This window comes from Ambystoma mexicanum, chromosome 8 (assembly GCF_040938575.1).
Source record: "Ambystoma mexicanum isolate Mex_15411 chromosome 8, UKY_AmexF1_1, whole genome shotgun sequence".
Lineage (NCBI taxonomy): Eukaryota > Metazoa > Chordata > Amphibia > Caudata > Ambystomatidae > Ambystoma > Ambystoma mexicanum.
In genome coordinates this window covers 877937545-877953176 of record NC_090929.1, presented here as the reverse complement: position 1 = coordinate 877953176, position 15632 = coordinate 877937545, and positions in this window count along the sequence as shown.

Sequence of the window (15632 nt, the reverse complement as noted above, 5' to 3'; positions counted from 1 at the left end):
TTGTTGTATGTAACCATGCCTCTTGCTTTCCAACCAGGCAAATACTCCACAAAGCTATTCCGTGCATAGTCAGAATCAGTCACCAGGACAATTTCACTGAACTTTTTATCAACTGCAGTAGCAATTGCTTTATAAATGGCTGCCAATTCCGCCACCTGACTGCTCCTATTTCCAATCCTCATCCGTATACTAGGAACGCCTTCACATTTCAACCAGACATTTCCTATTCCTGCCACTAATTGTTTATTACTGTCATTTTCAATGTGAAAAACACAACCATCCACATATACAGTTGTCAAATCCTTGCATGTTTTTTCATCAAAAGCTTTGTGTGGTGATTGTTCAAATTCCTGTAAACTAGTTTCCACTTCCATTTCATTTGGTATTTGTTCAGCTGCACAGTCATGTAAGTCAGCTAACCCTTGAGCAATTGGGCTCTTTTTATTTTGTCCATATCTCACTTCTACGGGAAAACCTTGTAATGCCAGCGTCCATGAAGTGATTCTGGATTGTGCTAGATTGCCTGATCTAATTCTTTTACTCTCTAAAAATTGCAAAGGTTGATGATTTGTTTCAATAATCACCTTTTCTCCCTGATCAATGGGGCGGAAATGTTGTAGCGCCCACACAGTGGTTAATAGGGCCTTTTCACATTCATTAAATTTCATTTCAACTTGGGAAAATGCCTTACTTGCATATGCAATGGTTTTGTGATTCAAATCATGTTTTTGTGATAACACTGCTGACATACAATGTTCAGAAAAACCTATTTCTATAAAGAAATCCCTGTCCTTTATGGGGTATGCTAAACATGGTGCCATTACAAGACATTCCTTTAATTTAGCCACTGCATCAGACTGCCCTCTTTCCCATTTCCAGGGAATATTCAGTTTAAGCAGTTTAGTCAATGGTTGAGTGATTTCTGCATAATTTTCAATGAACTTTCTGTTATAGCCTGCCATCCCTAATAAACTTTTTACTCCTTTCACATTTTTAGGATCTTTTAATCTTTGTATGGCCTCTATTTTCTTCCTTTGTGGATTTAGCCCATGTTCAGTCACTTCATGCCCTAGAAAGTTCACTTTTTTCTTGCACCATTGTGCTTTTTGCAAAGATACTTTGGCGCCTGCTTTCTGCAATTGGCCAAGTACATGTCTTATTTCATCAAAATGGCTTTTCAGGCTTTCATTTTTTATCAGGACATCATCCACATAAACTATTGTTCCTCTTTCCGCTGCATCCGGCATGGCCTTTCTCAAAAATATGCCAAATTCACTCCCACTATTGATGTACCTGAATGGAGCTCTACGCCAGGCATATTGAGTCCTGTCAAATGTAAAGGAAAATAAGTGTTGTATCTCCTCTGCCAATGGCACGCACCAATATCCAGAGGTGAGATCTAATGTGGTAAATACATTTGAACCATGTATCTGAGCTAGGCCCTGATCAATGAATGGCAGTGGCCATCTAGATATTGGTACTCTTTTATTTAACTCTCTTAAGTCTGCACACAGCCGCCATTGACCATTTGGCTTTAACACACCTAAAATAGGCGTATTGGATGTGCTATGAATGGGCCTGATTATTCCCCGTGATTCCAAATTTTTAATAATCTCTGCCAATGATTCTAAACATGCCAGCGGTAGTCTATACTGGCGTACAAACACTGGATTTCTGCTACAACCTTCTGGTAGTGTGGCCACATGTAAATCAGTTAAACCACAATCATAAGCATCTTTTGCAAATAAATCCTTAAACTCCATAAATATTTCCCTCAGGTCGTCCCTATCCTTATCGCTGTCACATGCATCCGCTAAGGAGATCTGCTCTTCTACCATTCTGGAAAATTCTGGAAACTCTTCTGGTAAAGGAATTTCAGCACTTTCCTCTAACTGTGTGGCTGTGTCTTTTTGTAGAGCTGCCACTTTTAAATATTTTGGCATATCAGCTTCCACTTCAATGGGCTGATTTCCTGTTTCATTTTCATTTAAATTAAATACTATGCAATCCTCTTGATGGCAGCACACTGTCTCATTTGAATCATAAGGATACACAGAATGAATTTTAAATATTCCTTTGGGTTGAGAGTCCAGGTGTTCTGGCAACTCGCCCTTGGCATCTACATATTTTTCAGGAATATTCCCAATCACCATGTTATTTAAATCTGTCGTATAATGTGATTTTTGTATGGCCATTCCTAATGGGGAGTTTTCCTCTAAATGAATATCCTGACAACCTTTATTATTTACCATGATTTTTACAGATCCCTCACCAATGTCTACCAATGGAATGTATTCATAATCCAGGCCTTGCTGTTTTATGGATTCATTCAGGCATACAAATGCATCAGAGCCTTTCATCTGCTGTCCATTTTTGCATTTCAGTGTTATTGCAAACTGTTTTGTAAATGCAGGAATAATAGTATTTTTCCTCATTTGTAATTCGACTGCATAAGGAACCAGTTGTGCACAATGATAAGCCCTTCTTTTGTCTTCAAATTCAGGTGCCGGACCACCTAGGCGTGACCATATTTTTTGATTAAGGAAATCTAACACCATACACATTCTGTGCATGATGTCATTGCCCATGTAAAATTCATTTTGTGCTCCACTCACTATCCATACATTATGGTAAATTGTGTTCTGCCCAATGCTAATTTTAAGCATGCATCTGCCTGCAATTCGGTTTTCAAAGTCTGGACTGTCCAACCCAGAAACATATTGGTTTTTAATCCTAAATTTCGGGATTTCTTCCCTCTCCATATTTTTTTGCAACAATTTCTCATTAATGAAACTCCTTTCATGTTCAAGTGCTAAAGTGGATTTTATTGTTTTAAGATAATCATTTATACCAACATGAACCCATGGTTGCTCATCTTCCATGTGTATTTCTGCCAGAGTGGTAATGTGTTTTTCTGAATCTGTTTTAGGAGCAATATTCTGTTTGCATGTTTTCTCTTTTAAATAGAAACGTAATGTGTGCTCATCTATGGCAGTCTGCCAATCTTTCCTTGGGTCCAAGTATATTTGTACAGGTAGTTTTTCATTGTCGCTCTGCATTTTGTCTTGACACATTAATATAACAGTGACACTAGGTATGCAGCTATTCTGGAGATATACCTCCACAGCATCATTTGTTTTGGCAACGGTGTGACATTCATTTATATTGCTGTTTTGTGATTTTAGTTTCTTAGGCCTCAATGGTTTTTTGGTTAAGGACCACAGCACTCCATTCACCCCATCTATGAGAGGAGACAATCTTTTCAGGCAATCTGTCCCCATCAGAAATGGAATTTCACAAATAGATGTGATCAATACCTCTTGTTTCATTCTGTGCTTTCCTATTTTTATGTCAACCTCAGTTACACCTATGATGGGCACCTCCTCCCCATTAAAGTTATGCACTGGGCATTGATTTGCCTTCACTGTGATCTGACTCTGTGGAGGCCTCCCTTCATTGATACTCTTTACCAGCTCCTTGGACATAATTGTGGCCTGTGCGCCAGTGTCAATCATAGCGAAGGTGTGGCATTTTTCTTCTACAGTGATGGGTGCATAATATCTGTCCTCAACTTCCTCTAATACACATAAGAAATGTGAATTCTTACTGATTTCAGGGCTCACCTTTCTCAGGTCTTTTTCACTTTTGGCTAAGCACATTGGTAAATGAAAAGACATTTTTCCCTCCTTTTTACCCATTTCTGTGCGAGATATTTTATTCATTTCTCCAGGTTCAGAGGTTTTTTGGAGTGTGGCCACTGTTCGCCCATCCATCTGGGTAACATCAGAGACCACATTACAACCTTCCAACTGAACATGTGCAACAACATCATTCAGCAATTTGTCATTTTTTAATTCTGTGCATTTGTGATCATTTAGTGTAATACCAGCCCTTTCAGCCTCTTCAAAAATATGTGGCTCAAAGAATTCTTCAGGTGATTGACTTGTACTCTCCTTGTGAGTATTTCCTTTTTCTGTCTGTGTTTGGTCATTGTTTTGCTTGCCCAGGGAAGGAGCTATGGCATCCCCACTTACTCCCTGTTCACTGGTATTCCCCATGCATGAGTCATTTTTCTTAAATCTGTTCCTTTGTTCTTTTGGAATTCCTAATGTTTCTTTTTCATTTGTGCAAATCTTTACTGTTTTATTTAGCTCTAAGTTAAACCGTACCTCTTTTTTAGAAGTATTTGCACTTTCTATCACAATTTCATTTACTGGTACTTTCATTTTTAATCCATTAGGCATCTCAGAGTCGTTATGCAAAATTATATCAGAGCAATCTGTCATTTTGGCACTGCAGTTATCTTGAGTACTTAGTCACTTTTCGGAAGCCCCCCGGTCATTGCTATGGCCATCAGCCCCCTCTTTGGAAGGTTGTTTTTGCGCTGTATAGAGCTTTCCTATTTGCTCAGCTAACATTTTCACTTGGGCCTCAAGGCACTGGAACCTTTCCATCTCTCTAGGATCCTCTTTCTGTGGCCTAGGTCGATATTGGTTGTTTTCCCCCTGATTGGATCTATTCTGATACCTCTCAGGTGATTGATGTCGGTTGGGATGGTTTCTGAACTCTTGATTCATTTGTGGAGGGGAGCGGGTTTCACCCATCCTTTGATTATAGTCCCCTGGTGGGGAATCATTGTACTGGCGTGGACTGTAGTTCACGTTTTGCCTCATGTCCTGTCTCTCAGATTGTGGGTACTGGCCCCTATGTTGATTTCCATTATCAGTAAATCGATCCACATATCGGGGCCTATCCTGATTACCATATATCATGGTGTTGGGATCAAACCTACTCTGTGTCCCCAATGACTGGTAGGGACCATCATTTCTTTGATCTTGATTTTGTCTCTGGTTATTGTTCATACCTGCCATATCAGGCCGATATCCTACCCGGGGTCTATCCCCTAAATACCTAGGGCTGATGTAGCTCTCTCTATTACTAGGATCATGTGTTTGGAACATTGGTACAGGAAATGGCGATCTTTGTTGATTACCCCTTTGTTCAGGTGTCACATTATTTTTACCTTGACTTTGAGCAGACTCAAGGGACATTTTGGCTGACCTGATTTCTATTACTGTGGCTGAGGGTTCTTTAGATTTAGGCCTGGTATCTTTCATTTTATCACTTTCTCTACCCTGACAATAGAGTACCTCATATAGCTTTGTGCTTTGATGTACAATCCATTCAAGGGACTTGTCACGGTCAAATTCACGGACCAATTGGGATATGATGTCTTTCTGTAGCCCATAGAAGTATGCAGTTTTAAACTCATTGGAATTTGAGTCAAAAGATACATCAAAGCGAGAGAATGCTCTTTTTAAGTCTTGTAAAAATTGGCGAGGGGATGTATTAGGTCCAGCAGTAATTGTGTACGCGACTTTCTTTGCCTCCTGCAATGACTGAAAAGGAGAAAAATGACGCCTAATTTCTTTTTCAAACTCCAGCCATGTCATATTCTGCTGTTCATTTAATCCCCTTATGATGCTGGCCGTCGGGGCATCTAAAGTTAAATGAAAATATTGTCTGTACTGTTCCCTAGGTATCTGGAGTGCTTTAAAAATGTCATGCACCGCTTCTAAGTGATCCTCAATGCAGCATTCACCTCCCTTTTTAAATGGTTTGATCAGGGCTTTAATGGATTTCATTATTTTTATGGGGCTACTTGTTGCAATACATGGAATTGCACTATTTTGTGAGTCAATCCTGTTTTCAGGTGTATGAGATTGGTGACTGCCCCCAATGGGAGTATCAAATCCCCCAAGGGCGCTGCAACCAAGTTCAGTCACCGGCCCAGTCACTGGGGCACTAGCTCTTTGGGCAGAGCTAGTATTCACCTCCACTCCATTGAATGTGGTACCCTGCCGCCTCTCCTGGGACCTGGGAATGCACATTTGCTGTTCTAAGTCCTTACACTTTTTAAGGAGTCTGTTGGCTTCATCATGCAAATAATTATTTTCATCACTCATTTTATTAATCACCTCCTGCATTTCGCACATTTGCATTTGGCATTCATTGAACTCGTTATTTCTCTTGTCTCTTTCTTGGATCATTTTAATCATTTCTTGTTCTGCACTCTGGAGATCACCTTCTTTTTCACAATGTTCTTTTTGTAAAATCTGCATTTCTGAAACAACCTCATCTTTATCCTGCCTAATGTGATCCACTAAGGCTTTTAAGTGTGCCAATTCTTGCTCACTATCTTCAAATTGTTTCTTGCTTTTGGATAACTGAGTATCAAAGTCTCTGCATTTTAATTGCATGTCTTTTTGGCATACATCCAATTCTGCTCTCAACATTTCCTGATTTTTACTTGCCCCCTCTAATTCAGTCTTTAACCTGTTAATTAGCTGAGTATCATTCTCTTGCATTCGCAGGGACTTGTTTAAAATAAACCATATTCTGCTGCATAGCCGTATTAAACAGTCTTTCTCTGCACTTTTACCGGCTGCATTCAATAATCTTGTAAGGCAGACCTGAATTATGCTGCCTTCTGCAAAAATATTGTCTAGTTTTTCTTTCTGCACCTCACCCTGAATGCGGTTACTCCATTCTAACGTGCTATTCGAAGACCAATTCCCATGTGCAAATAACTTTGCCTCTAAATATTGCACTAGATCTGAGAATGTGGTTTCCCTTTGTGACATTCTGAAATTCGTTTTTAGTGGCACACTGCTATTATAAAATGGGTTCCCTTTAATGTGCAAATGGCAGTGTGAGACACACTTGCCACGCCCAGTAGGTACTCTATGATCACTTTCCCGGCCTGCAACGCACCATAAATATGTAGGGTATTTTGTGGAGATTTGGGGCCTGACGGTATTTTCTTACCGCCGAAATATAACTTAGCAACAATCACTCCTTGTATTCAGATTGGGCCATGTACGACAATAATACAGTGAACATGCATTATTTCAGCACCCAGGCATGCATATTTGGTATGCGTGGGTGGTAGGCGCGGTTGGTGGTATTTTGGTGAGCATAATACCCTTGTTTTATTTGTGGCCCCAATGTCCAAAATCCCTTATCTTTGCTTAGATTTTTCGTGTAATCACTAGAGAGACCTCAGACCTACTTTTTAGGAATACCACATTTTTCAGTGTTAGTGTGCCACCATGGGCGATCTCACTGACTTATTTACGACAGAGAGCTATATATGGTAATCTTGTGGTAATTTCCACTACCTTATATACGGTAGGGAGCTATGTTCAGAGAGTCTCTCTTCCCGTTGACTCATGTACCTCCAACGAGCTATGCAACTGTCACTCACAACTGTTCATACTGAATCTGACATGCACACATCTGTCTTAAAATGACCATTGCACTGTTTAAAATCTCCTTGCATCATCAGCATTGTAATGGTAAATAGTAAATACACCACCTGTCTGTTTTCAAATATTTTTCTGTATTGTAAAAGTTGCAATTAAACACGATCTCATTCTTTACAGAAATAAATAAAATGGTACAGTAAAAGCATTGTCTATGACACACTGCAAAGAGAGTGGCGGAGAACAGAACTCAAATTGCAACATTAGCATTTGATTAAGGCATGCACAGGAATCCTACACTGACTGCATATTACCGTACACACTCAGCTCCCACACTTCTGTAATTACCTTATCTTTTTAGTTGTTCTCTTTGGCTGTTCTCTTTGTGAATGTGGCTCCCTTGAAGATTAACTCCAGTAAAAAGGAACGCTTGTCTTCTCAAACCGGGGTCATTGCCTGGAATTCTCAGCTTTTGCAGATAGGAACGCCTCAGCCAGTGGAAAGGTCCTTCTTTCAGCTCTCCCCAATCTCCACTGCCTTTCTCCTTTCTCAAAAACCCCCCAGCAAAAGCCTGATCACTCCCTCTAGCATGATACTTGCTATGACGCTGCTCCAATTAGAATTAATCACGCCATCTCCTCCTTCTCTACACAATGGCTCATTTTTATAGTAATACTTTGTAACCAACTGATTTCCTGTAGTTATGTGGACAGGGCAGCAGAGAGAACAGAAAAAAAATGGATGTGTGTTTAAAAGTTCACTTTCAGAATAGGCCTAATTCTTCAGTGGAGACACATTTTTATTAGTGGATTATGTTTCATTAGTCATGTTAGTTGTCAGTAAGGTTAGTTATTATTTTCAAATGTGTCTCTCGCTCCATAGGCATTTCAGGTGAAAAATAGTGTGCATTTTTGGGTGTGCACATGTGCTTTTAACTGTAAAAATAGATTTGCATCTTATATGTTAAAATCGTTTTTGACTGAGTGGCCTGTCTTTCCTTGTTAATCTGGTAACACATATAGCAATGCACCGCACCCTTGTGGTGGTGCTGCAAAAAAAAAAAATTGCTACCTGTGCAGTAGTGCTGTACTCTGTGCTGTAACACGCCAAATGTCCTTACAGAGTGGAGGTTTGTGTATCATGGGCTTTACTGTGATGTCCACTTTGTGGATTGATCTGTGGAGTCAGCACGATCCTGTACGATCATGAACAGAGTATTTTATTAGGGCCTTCACATAACACTGTCTAGGTTGTACTAGGGCAAGGGGACATGGGAATTTGGTCTGCCATATATGTGAGTCCTCATTGGCAGAGGCATTGCTTTTGTGACATTTATATGTGTCTGGCCAGTTATTGCCACTGGTGTTTTCAATGTGGGTTGATTGGTTTTTGGGTGGTCTGATGATGCATGTAAGCAGACAGAGGTTCAGTAAACCGCATGACCATGGTCTGTCCTGAAAGGTGCATCTCCACAGTGCATGAGGTCACATGTCCATAGATGAAATGGTAATATTCTATATTCAAAGTCAAGTGAACATGGTGTCCCAAATTAGATGTCAACTGAATGTAGTTTCTCAGCATTGGTCCCATTGCCTTTTTAGAAGAACTTTAGCTTTGGCCTTCCGTATTCTGGCACATGCCTAGGCTAGGGTATCAGGTAATGCATTCACATTAAGAGAGAGGACGTTGTTACTCACCAGACGCAGGTTGACTTGCTGTTCCAACTATTTCTCCTCTGATTCTCTCAATGCTAGACATAGGGAGGGTACTGCTAGCATTTCTCCTTCTTGGGCGTGATGGTGGGTAGCTCGGCTGTGCCACATCCTGTAGATTCAGGCCTCCTGCTCATAAATGGGGAGAAGGCTCGGTACCCTCAGCTTCAGCCTGTTCATCCTCTTTTGACAATCTTCATTGTCCTGTGGTACAGTCCCCAACTGCTTCTGCCTTCTCCCATATTTCTGTCTAGATAGTATTCTTCCTATGGAGAGAGGTTTTTCTCTGTTGTTCCGCAAATAGCTCTTCAGCATGGCTGACTACCTTGTCCTCAAGGACCTGGAGCCCTGTGTCACTGAATTTGGGGGTTGACCCCTGTTTTAGGCACCTTCCCTTTGTCCTTGTCACCAGGCATGTTTGATAACACTTGTGATGATGGATGGCAACAGGAAATATGTGATTCAGAATGAATTATGGTTGTGTTTTTAAAGATGTATGCAACTGAACTTCCCTTTTGAAGCATGATGGTTTTTCCACTCAGCTCTGATTCTGTCGGCAGAATTACTATGTGGTAATTTCTCCACTTTTCCAGTGGAATTGCTAATTTTGGTGAAAAGTATGGGGGATTTACCAAATGGTTCATTTTAATGGTAATTTGGCTGAACAGAATTATTGTTACTGCCAATATTTGGTGTGCAAACACTTGTACTCATAATTTGGTGCTCATTCCATTGGATGCCATGGCAGTAATGTTAAATCCATAGGGTGAATTAGAGATGATTTCACTGCCAAATTATAATGGTGCCAAATGTTCGAAGCAAGGAGTCTATAGACATGTGTGAACACTCAGTGCAAAGCATGGGCATTTTGTACGTCAAGCAACCTATCAATTGTATATATTGAAAAAAATGTTCTACGCTAGTGGTATGTCTCCATCAGTTTTAGAACACTATAATCTAGTGTCAACAATACATATAATTAAGAATAGATTTGTAAACCTACACACTTTCTCAACAAATAAACGGCCAACCCCATTGTTCCATTTAAATGGGGCACAGCCTTTGGCAATGTTGGTTAAGTGTTGACCTGTAGTCAATTTATAGCTACAGAAAAGGGGTTGAGAAGAAGGAACAGCTGACCCACACATCACCACGCTCCTGAACATGCATCCAGCAAGAAGGCTACAGCCCACTAAGCCAGGGAAAAATCCATCTATAAGGCTGTCCTATTCTATGTTATAGCACATATCATTATCTAGGTAAGAGAAATGGCCTCACTGAAGGATGCTTGGCAGATACTTTTTATTTCAATACCCAAGAACCAATTAGGATAAAAGTAATGCGGAAAAGCACAAGGTGCAGTTTTTGGAAACGATGACTGTTCTTGAAGTACATATATATGTATCTGTTTAAAAAAGCATTATGACATATTCGTGTGAATGTACCATGTGAAATCAATTATTTGCACCAGACTCGTTTAAACAAAGGATACCATTAGCTGGTCAGAGCTAGAATCTATAATATGTTGTGTTATGTTGATGTATACTGCACACTGCTACCACCCAAGGGAAGTCTCCAGGTAGTCAAAATGGTTGTTATTGCACAATTTTGTATTTGTATTTTGTTTATTCATATAGCGCGCCTGGCCCAAAGGCAATCTGACAGAGTGTATTGAAGATGAGAGGCAAAGTAGCCCTATGTGAGGTATTATGAAGCCAATCTATAGATAAAAATGTTCTCCTCTATGCACGGAAGCTAAAAGAAATTAAAGGTTGAGGAAAGAATCCGAGAGGACGGGCAAAGATTAACATATTATGGACCTGCTGATGTATTCATGTAAAATCATAAACCTGTGTATTAGACAATGACACCAATCAGTGTGACTGGGTGAACACGTGCATAAAAGCCATATTTCTCACAGTCTGTCAGAGGTGAGGAGACAGTTGATCACAACATTCTCTCCAGAAGCAGACACATGGCCAGGTGTTTTGGAACGGCTAATTAAGTGAGCATGTTTACTTTTTCTGACCAAACCCAACAGATTCAAATGAGCGTATCATCTGTCTCCCCTTAGGTCCCAGTGTTCCTAGGCATCTACAGTAGACATTTGGTACTGTGGTTCAGAATGCATCCTGATGATACAGAGGTTTGCATCTGACCAGAGAAAGATGTTGTGCTGTGAAACAAGATCCCATAGCATTCCAGGCACATTTGCCAGTGATTGGCACACATTTATGCGTGTCAAAACTGATTCAATATGGTAGTCGCAGTTAAAACAATGATTGTAGAATACTTCTTCTCTTTGTCATTTGATGGATGTGCAGGCTTCAATGGAGGGGGAAGGTGTTAAAGGTCTAACACATGGACAACCTCAGAGTCTGGTTCTTCTCTGACATTTCCTTCTGTGATCATATCTCAGTGGTTAGTCTGACCTCCAGCTCCAGGATCACAATGATCAGGAGATTCTTGATTTCCTACAAACAACTCAGAGTGGATTTCACCATATCACTGGTACTAGCTTGATAGCCCAATCATTGTGAAAGGCAACACAATAGCCCTATAACTGTAGCAATAAACAACGGAAGTGGAAAATTATACATGCAAACTTATGACATGATGCACAAGAGACACTGAAAAGTGGAGTAACATCGTTATTTCACACCAGATGCTATGCAGGTAAAACGTGCAACCCTCCACTGCTCAATGCAAGGAAGCAAAAGGGACAGGACAGTCGGGCCAGCGACAGACGATGAACAGTAAGTGGCGGGCAGGTGGACTGAGGAGAGGAGTGATACAGGGAGGGTGTAGGGGAAGTGAGAGGAGAAGAGCCAGACATTCCCTCAGTGTCCCACAGATAATAGCATCAGGGAGCTCGGGAAGGAGCAAACGTGTAAGATGGGCCGCTGGTTCAAAGGATGTCCCTGAGAGGGAGTCGGTGAAGTGGGTGGTTCAAGGGTGTCCCTGGGAGGGAGTCAGTGAAGTGAACAACAGGTGGTCTGGGGCTGGGGGGTGGGTTTGAGGTCCGGAAGAAAGCCTTTTTGCAGTGCCCATACAATGCGAGTTGTAAAAAATATCTTTTCGACAAGCTCACGTAGAACCCTGCAAAATTTTAACACGTTGAACTGTGCTTGCTATTGCCTATGCGAGTAAGGTATTGGCACCAGTTGGTTTTGTTCAAAATACAGTGTTTGATATCTATAATTCAGCTTATTTTTCCAAGAATTATTTCAAATGCCCGATTCCCCTACTGAAGATCTTGAAATAAATAGCATCCCAAGAGAATTCTGTTCATTACTATTTTTTAAGATATTTTTAAATTATGAAATTGCCAATGGTCTGTGAAAGGTCGCTGTGATGCTGGAAATGCATCAGAGGGACAGGGCCTCTGAATCCTTGTCCTTTTCTGCCTTTTATCGTGTGTTCTGTTATGTTTTCTGCCCAGGAGTCCATTTGGGACTCCTGGCAGTGCAGCTCTCTCTTTTGGTTTGGTGAACAGACCCATGGGATACCCTTATGGCACCCATGGGTAGGGGTACAACCCTGTGCCCCTAGTGTATGTTTTTTTGGCACCTGTGGGTGGCCCACAGAGCAGGGTATGGGCTGGTGGCAGCTCCATGCTGAATTAGACAGGTGCTCTGGGCGTCCTCCATTTTGGGATACCCAGGCCCTGCCATTGGGATCAGTTGATTCCTGATAGAAAACAAGATGGCCCCTGTGGCCTCTTGCTTTCTATTGCCTGTTGTCTTGTTTTTCCCAAAGTCCTGGGAAGCCCTGACTCTGTCCCTTCCCCCTGACTGGCTGTTGGGTGGAAGTTCCATATATGGTGTTGTTGTGAAGGCCCAGCTAGACTGACTGGAGCCTTCCCTTTGACTGTATGTTGTGGGTACCTCCTGTGGGTGGGACCTGGGTGAATGGAGTGTGTGACCAATATACACTTCTTGTTGTGGTTGTCTGGTTTCTGGCATGTGAGACAAAGACTGAGACAGCCCTGCCCGAAACTGGCCTGAATGCAGTGTGTAGTGTTGAATGGCTGGGTACTTGTCCCAATCCACATTCCTTGTTGTGAGTGTCTGAAAGGGAGGAGTGTGGCCTGAATGCACTGTGTGCCTGATTGGCTGACTGACTGCATGAATGCCCTTCTGTGTGATTGGCTGCTGTGTGTGTGCCAGCAGTGTGGATGAGAGACAGGATAGTATATCTGGGGACCTCTCACCACTGGAAATTGTTCAGAAGCATTCAGAAGCTGAGTCTCCACTCAAGAGTAACTGGATTTGCTGATCCTCGACGTCCAGCTGGAAGAAGAAGACTTGCTGTGGCATTTGCTTCGACGGAACTGAAGGTTGTCGAAATCGTCGAGGACTGACCCGAGAGAGGACCTGGCTAGGCGCCCTCTTCCCGTGCTCCGAGGGACCATCGAGCACCGCTGAATCTTCGCCGAAGCGCCCTGGAAGTCAGACCCTCGAAAGGCTGCCGACCCGAGACGGGACCGCCGAGGAGATCGAAGTGAAGCACCCGGACATCGACGCTGTCGAAGTCCATTGCCGTCGACCAGGGTTCGCAGGTCTGTGTAACCGCTGGAGGCCCGTCGAAGTTGTGTTGCCCCGCCGTGGGAACCACTTGACGCCGTGCCGCCGACGACCGGAGCCGTCCGCTCCTTGCCTAAGAACATTTGCCTTGAAGGACTCCCTCGTCCGCATCGTCGGCCGCTTTGTCCCGCCGGAGAAAGTCGAGGACGACCAACGCGCCGAGGAGAATCCGCCGGTGGGTTTCCCGCCACCTCACGACCCCAAAGACTCGAGCGACTCGACGCCCTTGCTGGGCCACCGTCACCCACAATCTTTGCGGTCCAGAACTAGTGTCGCCGAGGTGCCCCGCACGCCTCTTCCTCGCAGGACGCCGACATCTCGACGCCGACGAGCACCGCTCGGATCGAAGCCTGCCGCCTCATCGACGCCGTTCTACCTTGTTTGTTGTCGGACGTTCGACGCCCCGTGTCTCCCGCTTGAAAGGGAAGGCATTCAAGAAGGGCCGTCGATTCCCCGACACCGAACACCGAGTTCCTCGACGCTTCTCGACGCCTCTCGACGATCCGTGACTCCTGCTTTAAAGGGGGTCATTCAAGAAGGATCTGTCGACGCCTCTTCGAAGAACTCGACTCCACCAGGTACATTGGGGGGGTAAAAACATTATAGGAGAGAAATAGACTATTGAACAATATATGGACTGGGCTGGTGTTATATCTCTTTATTTTACAGGTTGCCCAGGTGGGGGGATCTCCACACAGAACTGTGTCCAGTGGTAGGGGCCAGTATTCTGCCTATTGTTTCAACCCTCTGTTATCTCTCCTCTCTCTATTGCTGGTTTCCTTCTTATTGATCTGTGTGCCATTTTAACAGTATTGTGAATGCACTTTAATGAGGTCTAATATTAGTGGTACCACTTTAGAATTGTAGATATTTACCATTGCTGATTTTCCTGAGCACAAAGTGCGTTATTGTGATAAGTGTACATAACCCTTGAATATTAATTATATAAAGACTGTGTTTTCAGTAATACAGTGTGTGGACATTCCTTTGTGGGGGCTTGGGGATACACTGTACTTAAGAACCAGCCTGCATCACCTCCTGAGAAGCTAAGCCTTGATTGCTCGTCCATCGTTACCATATTAGAGAATCTTGGCTGGGGTCCTCTGTGCCTCCCCTCTACCATATAGAGAGCGGAAGTACAGACCCCCCTACCAGTCTTTACAGCTGGTGGCAGCGGTGGGATGCTTATGGTTTTAAGACTCAGTGTATAACCGTGCCACTTACAAAATATCCGCACTTTTGTTAGATTAAGGTTCGGGTGTGTTCCAAATAACTGCATTACAAGCAATGGAGTCCATTGCAAATGGTAAATTGACTCGGATGAGCTTAGAGGCTCTCCAGAGTGCTTGTGAAGCCAGGGAGTTAGACTTTGTGGATAAGTCTAGGGCTGAGCTGATAGCTGCCCTGGTGGATTACCAGACTGATGGTGAAACTCTTGAGGAAGGGGGGGATGCAACCAGTGAGGACTCTGCCCCTGGGGTTGTCGCTGAATCTGTTTCTGGGAATGCCACTATTCCTGCTGCCTCTGTTCCAAACCCCAGCAATTCCATGGAACTTGAGTTATTAAGGATGAAGTTAGCCTTTGAATATCGCAAGTTGGAAATAGAAGCTGAGCTTAAGAAAGAGGAGCTGGCACAGCAAGTGGAACTCAAGAATAGGGATCTTGCGCTCAAAGAAAAGGACACTGAATGTCAGAGAATCCAGTTAGAGAAAGCTCGAGTGGAGACTTCAGCTAGACCAATTGAGAGTGGTAGGTCCCCAGCCACCAAGTTTATGAAAGATTTGGTTGGTGTGTTTGTGGAGGGTTCAGATATCCTCCAATGGATTGAAGCGTTTGAAATGGCTTGTGCAATTCATGATGTAGATAAAAGAGATTGGGCTAAGTGTTTGTTAAGCAGAGTGCCTCAAACTGGATATGACTGTATTCTGAAGCTGAGTGTGGAAGAAAGGGGTCAGTATGAGTGTATGAAGTCTGCTTTGATTGCCAAGTTTGGCAAGACACCTGCCCAATACCTTAAAAGGTTCAGGGAATTTAAGAAAAGAGAGAATGTGTCTTGGGTTGACTGGGT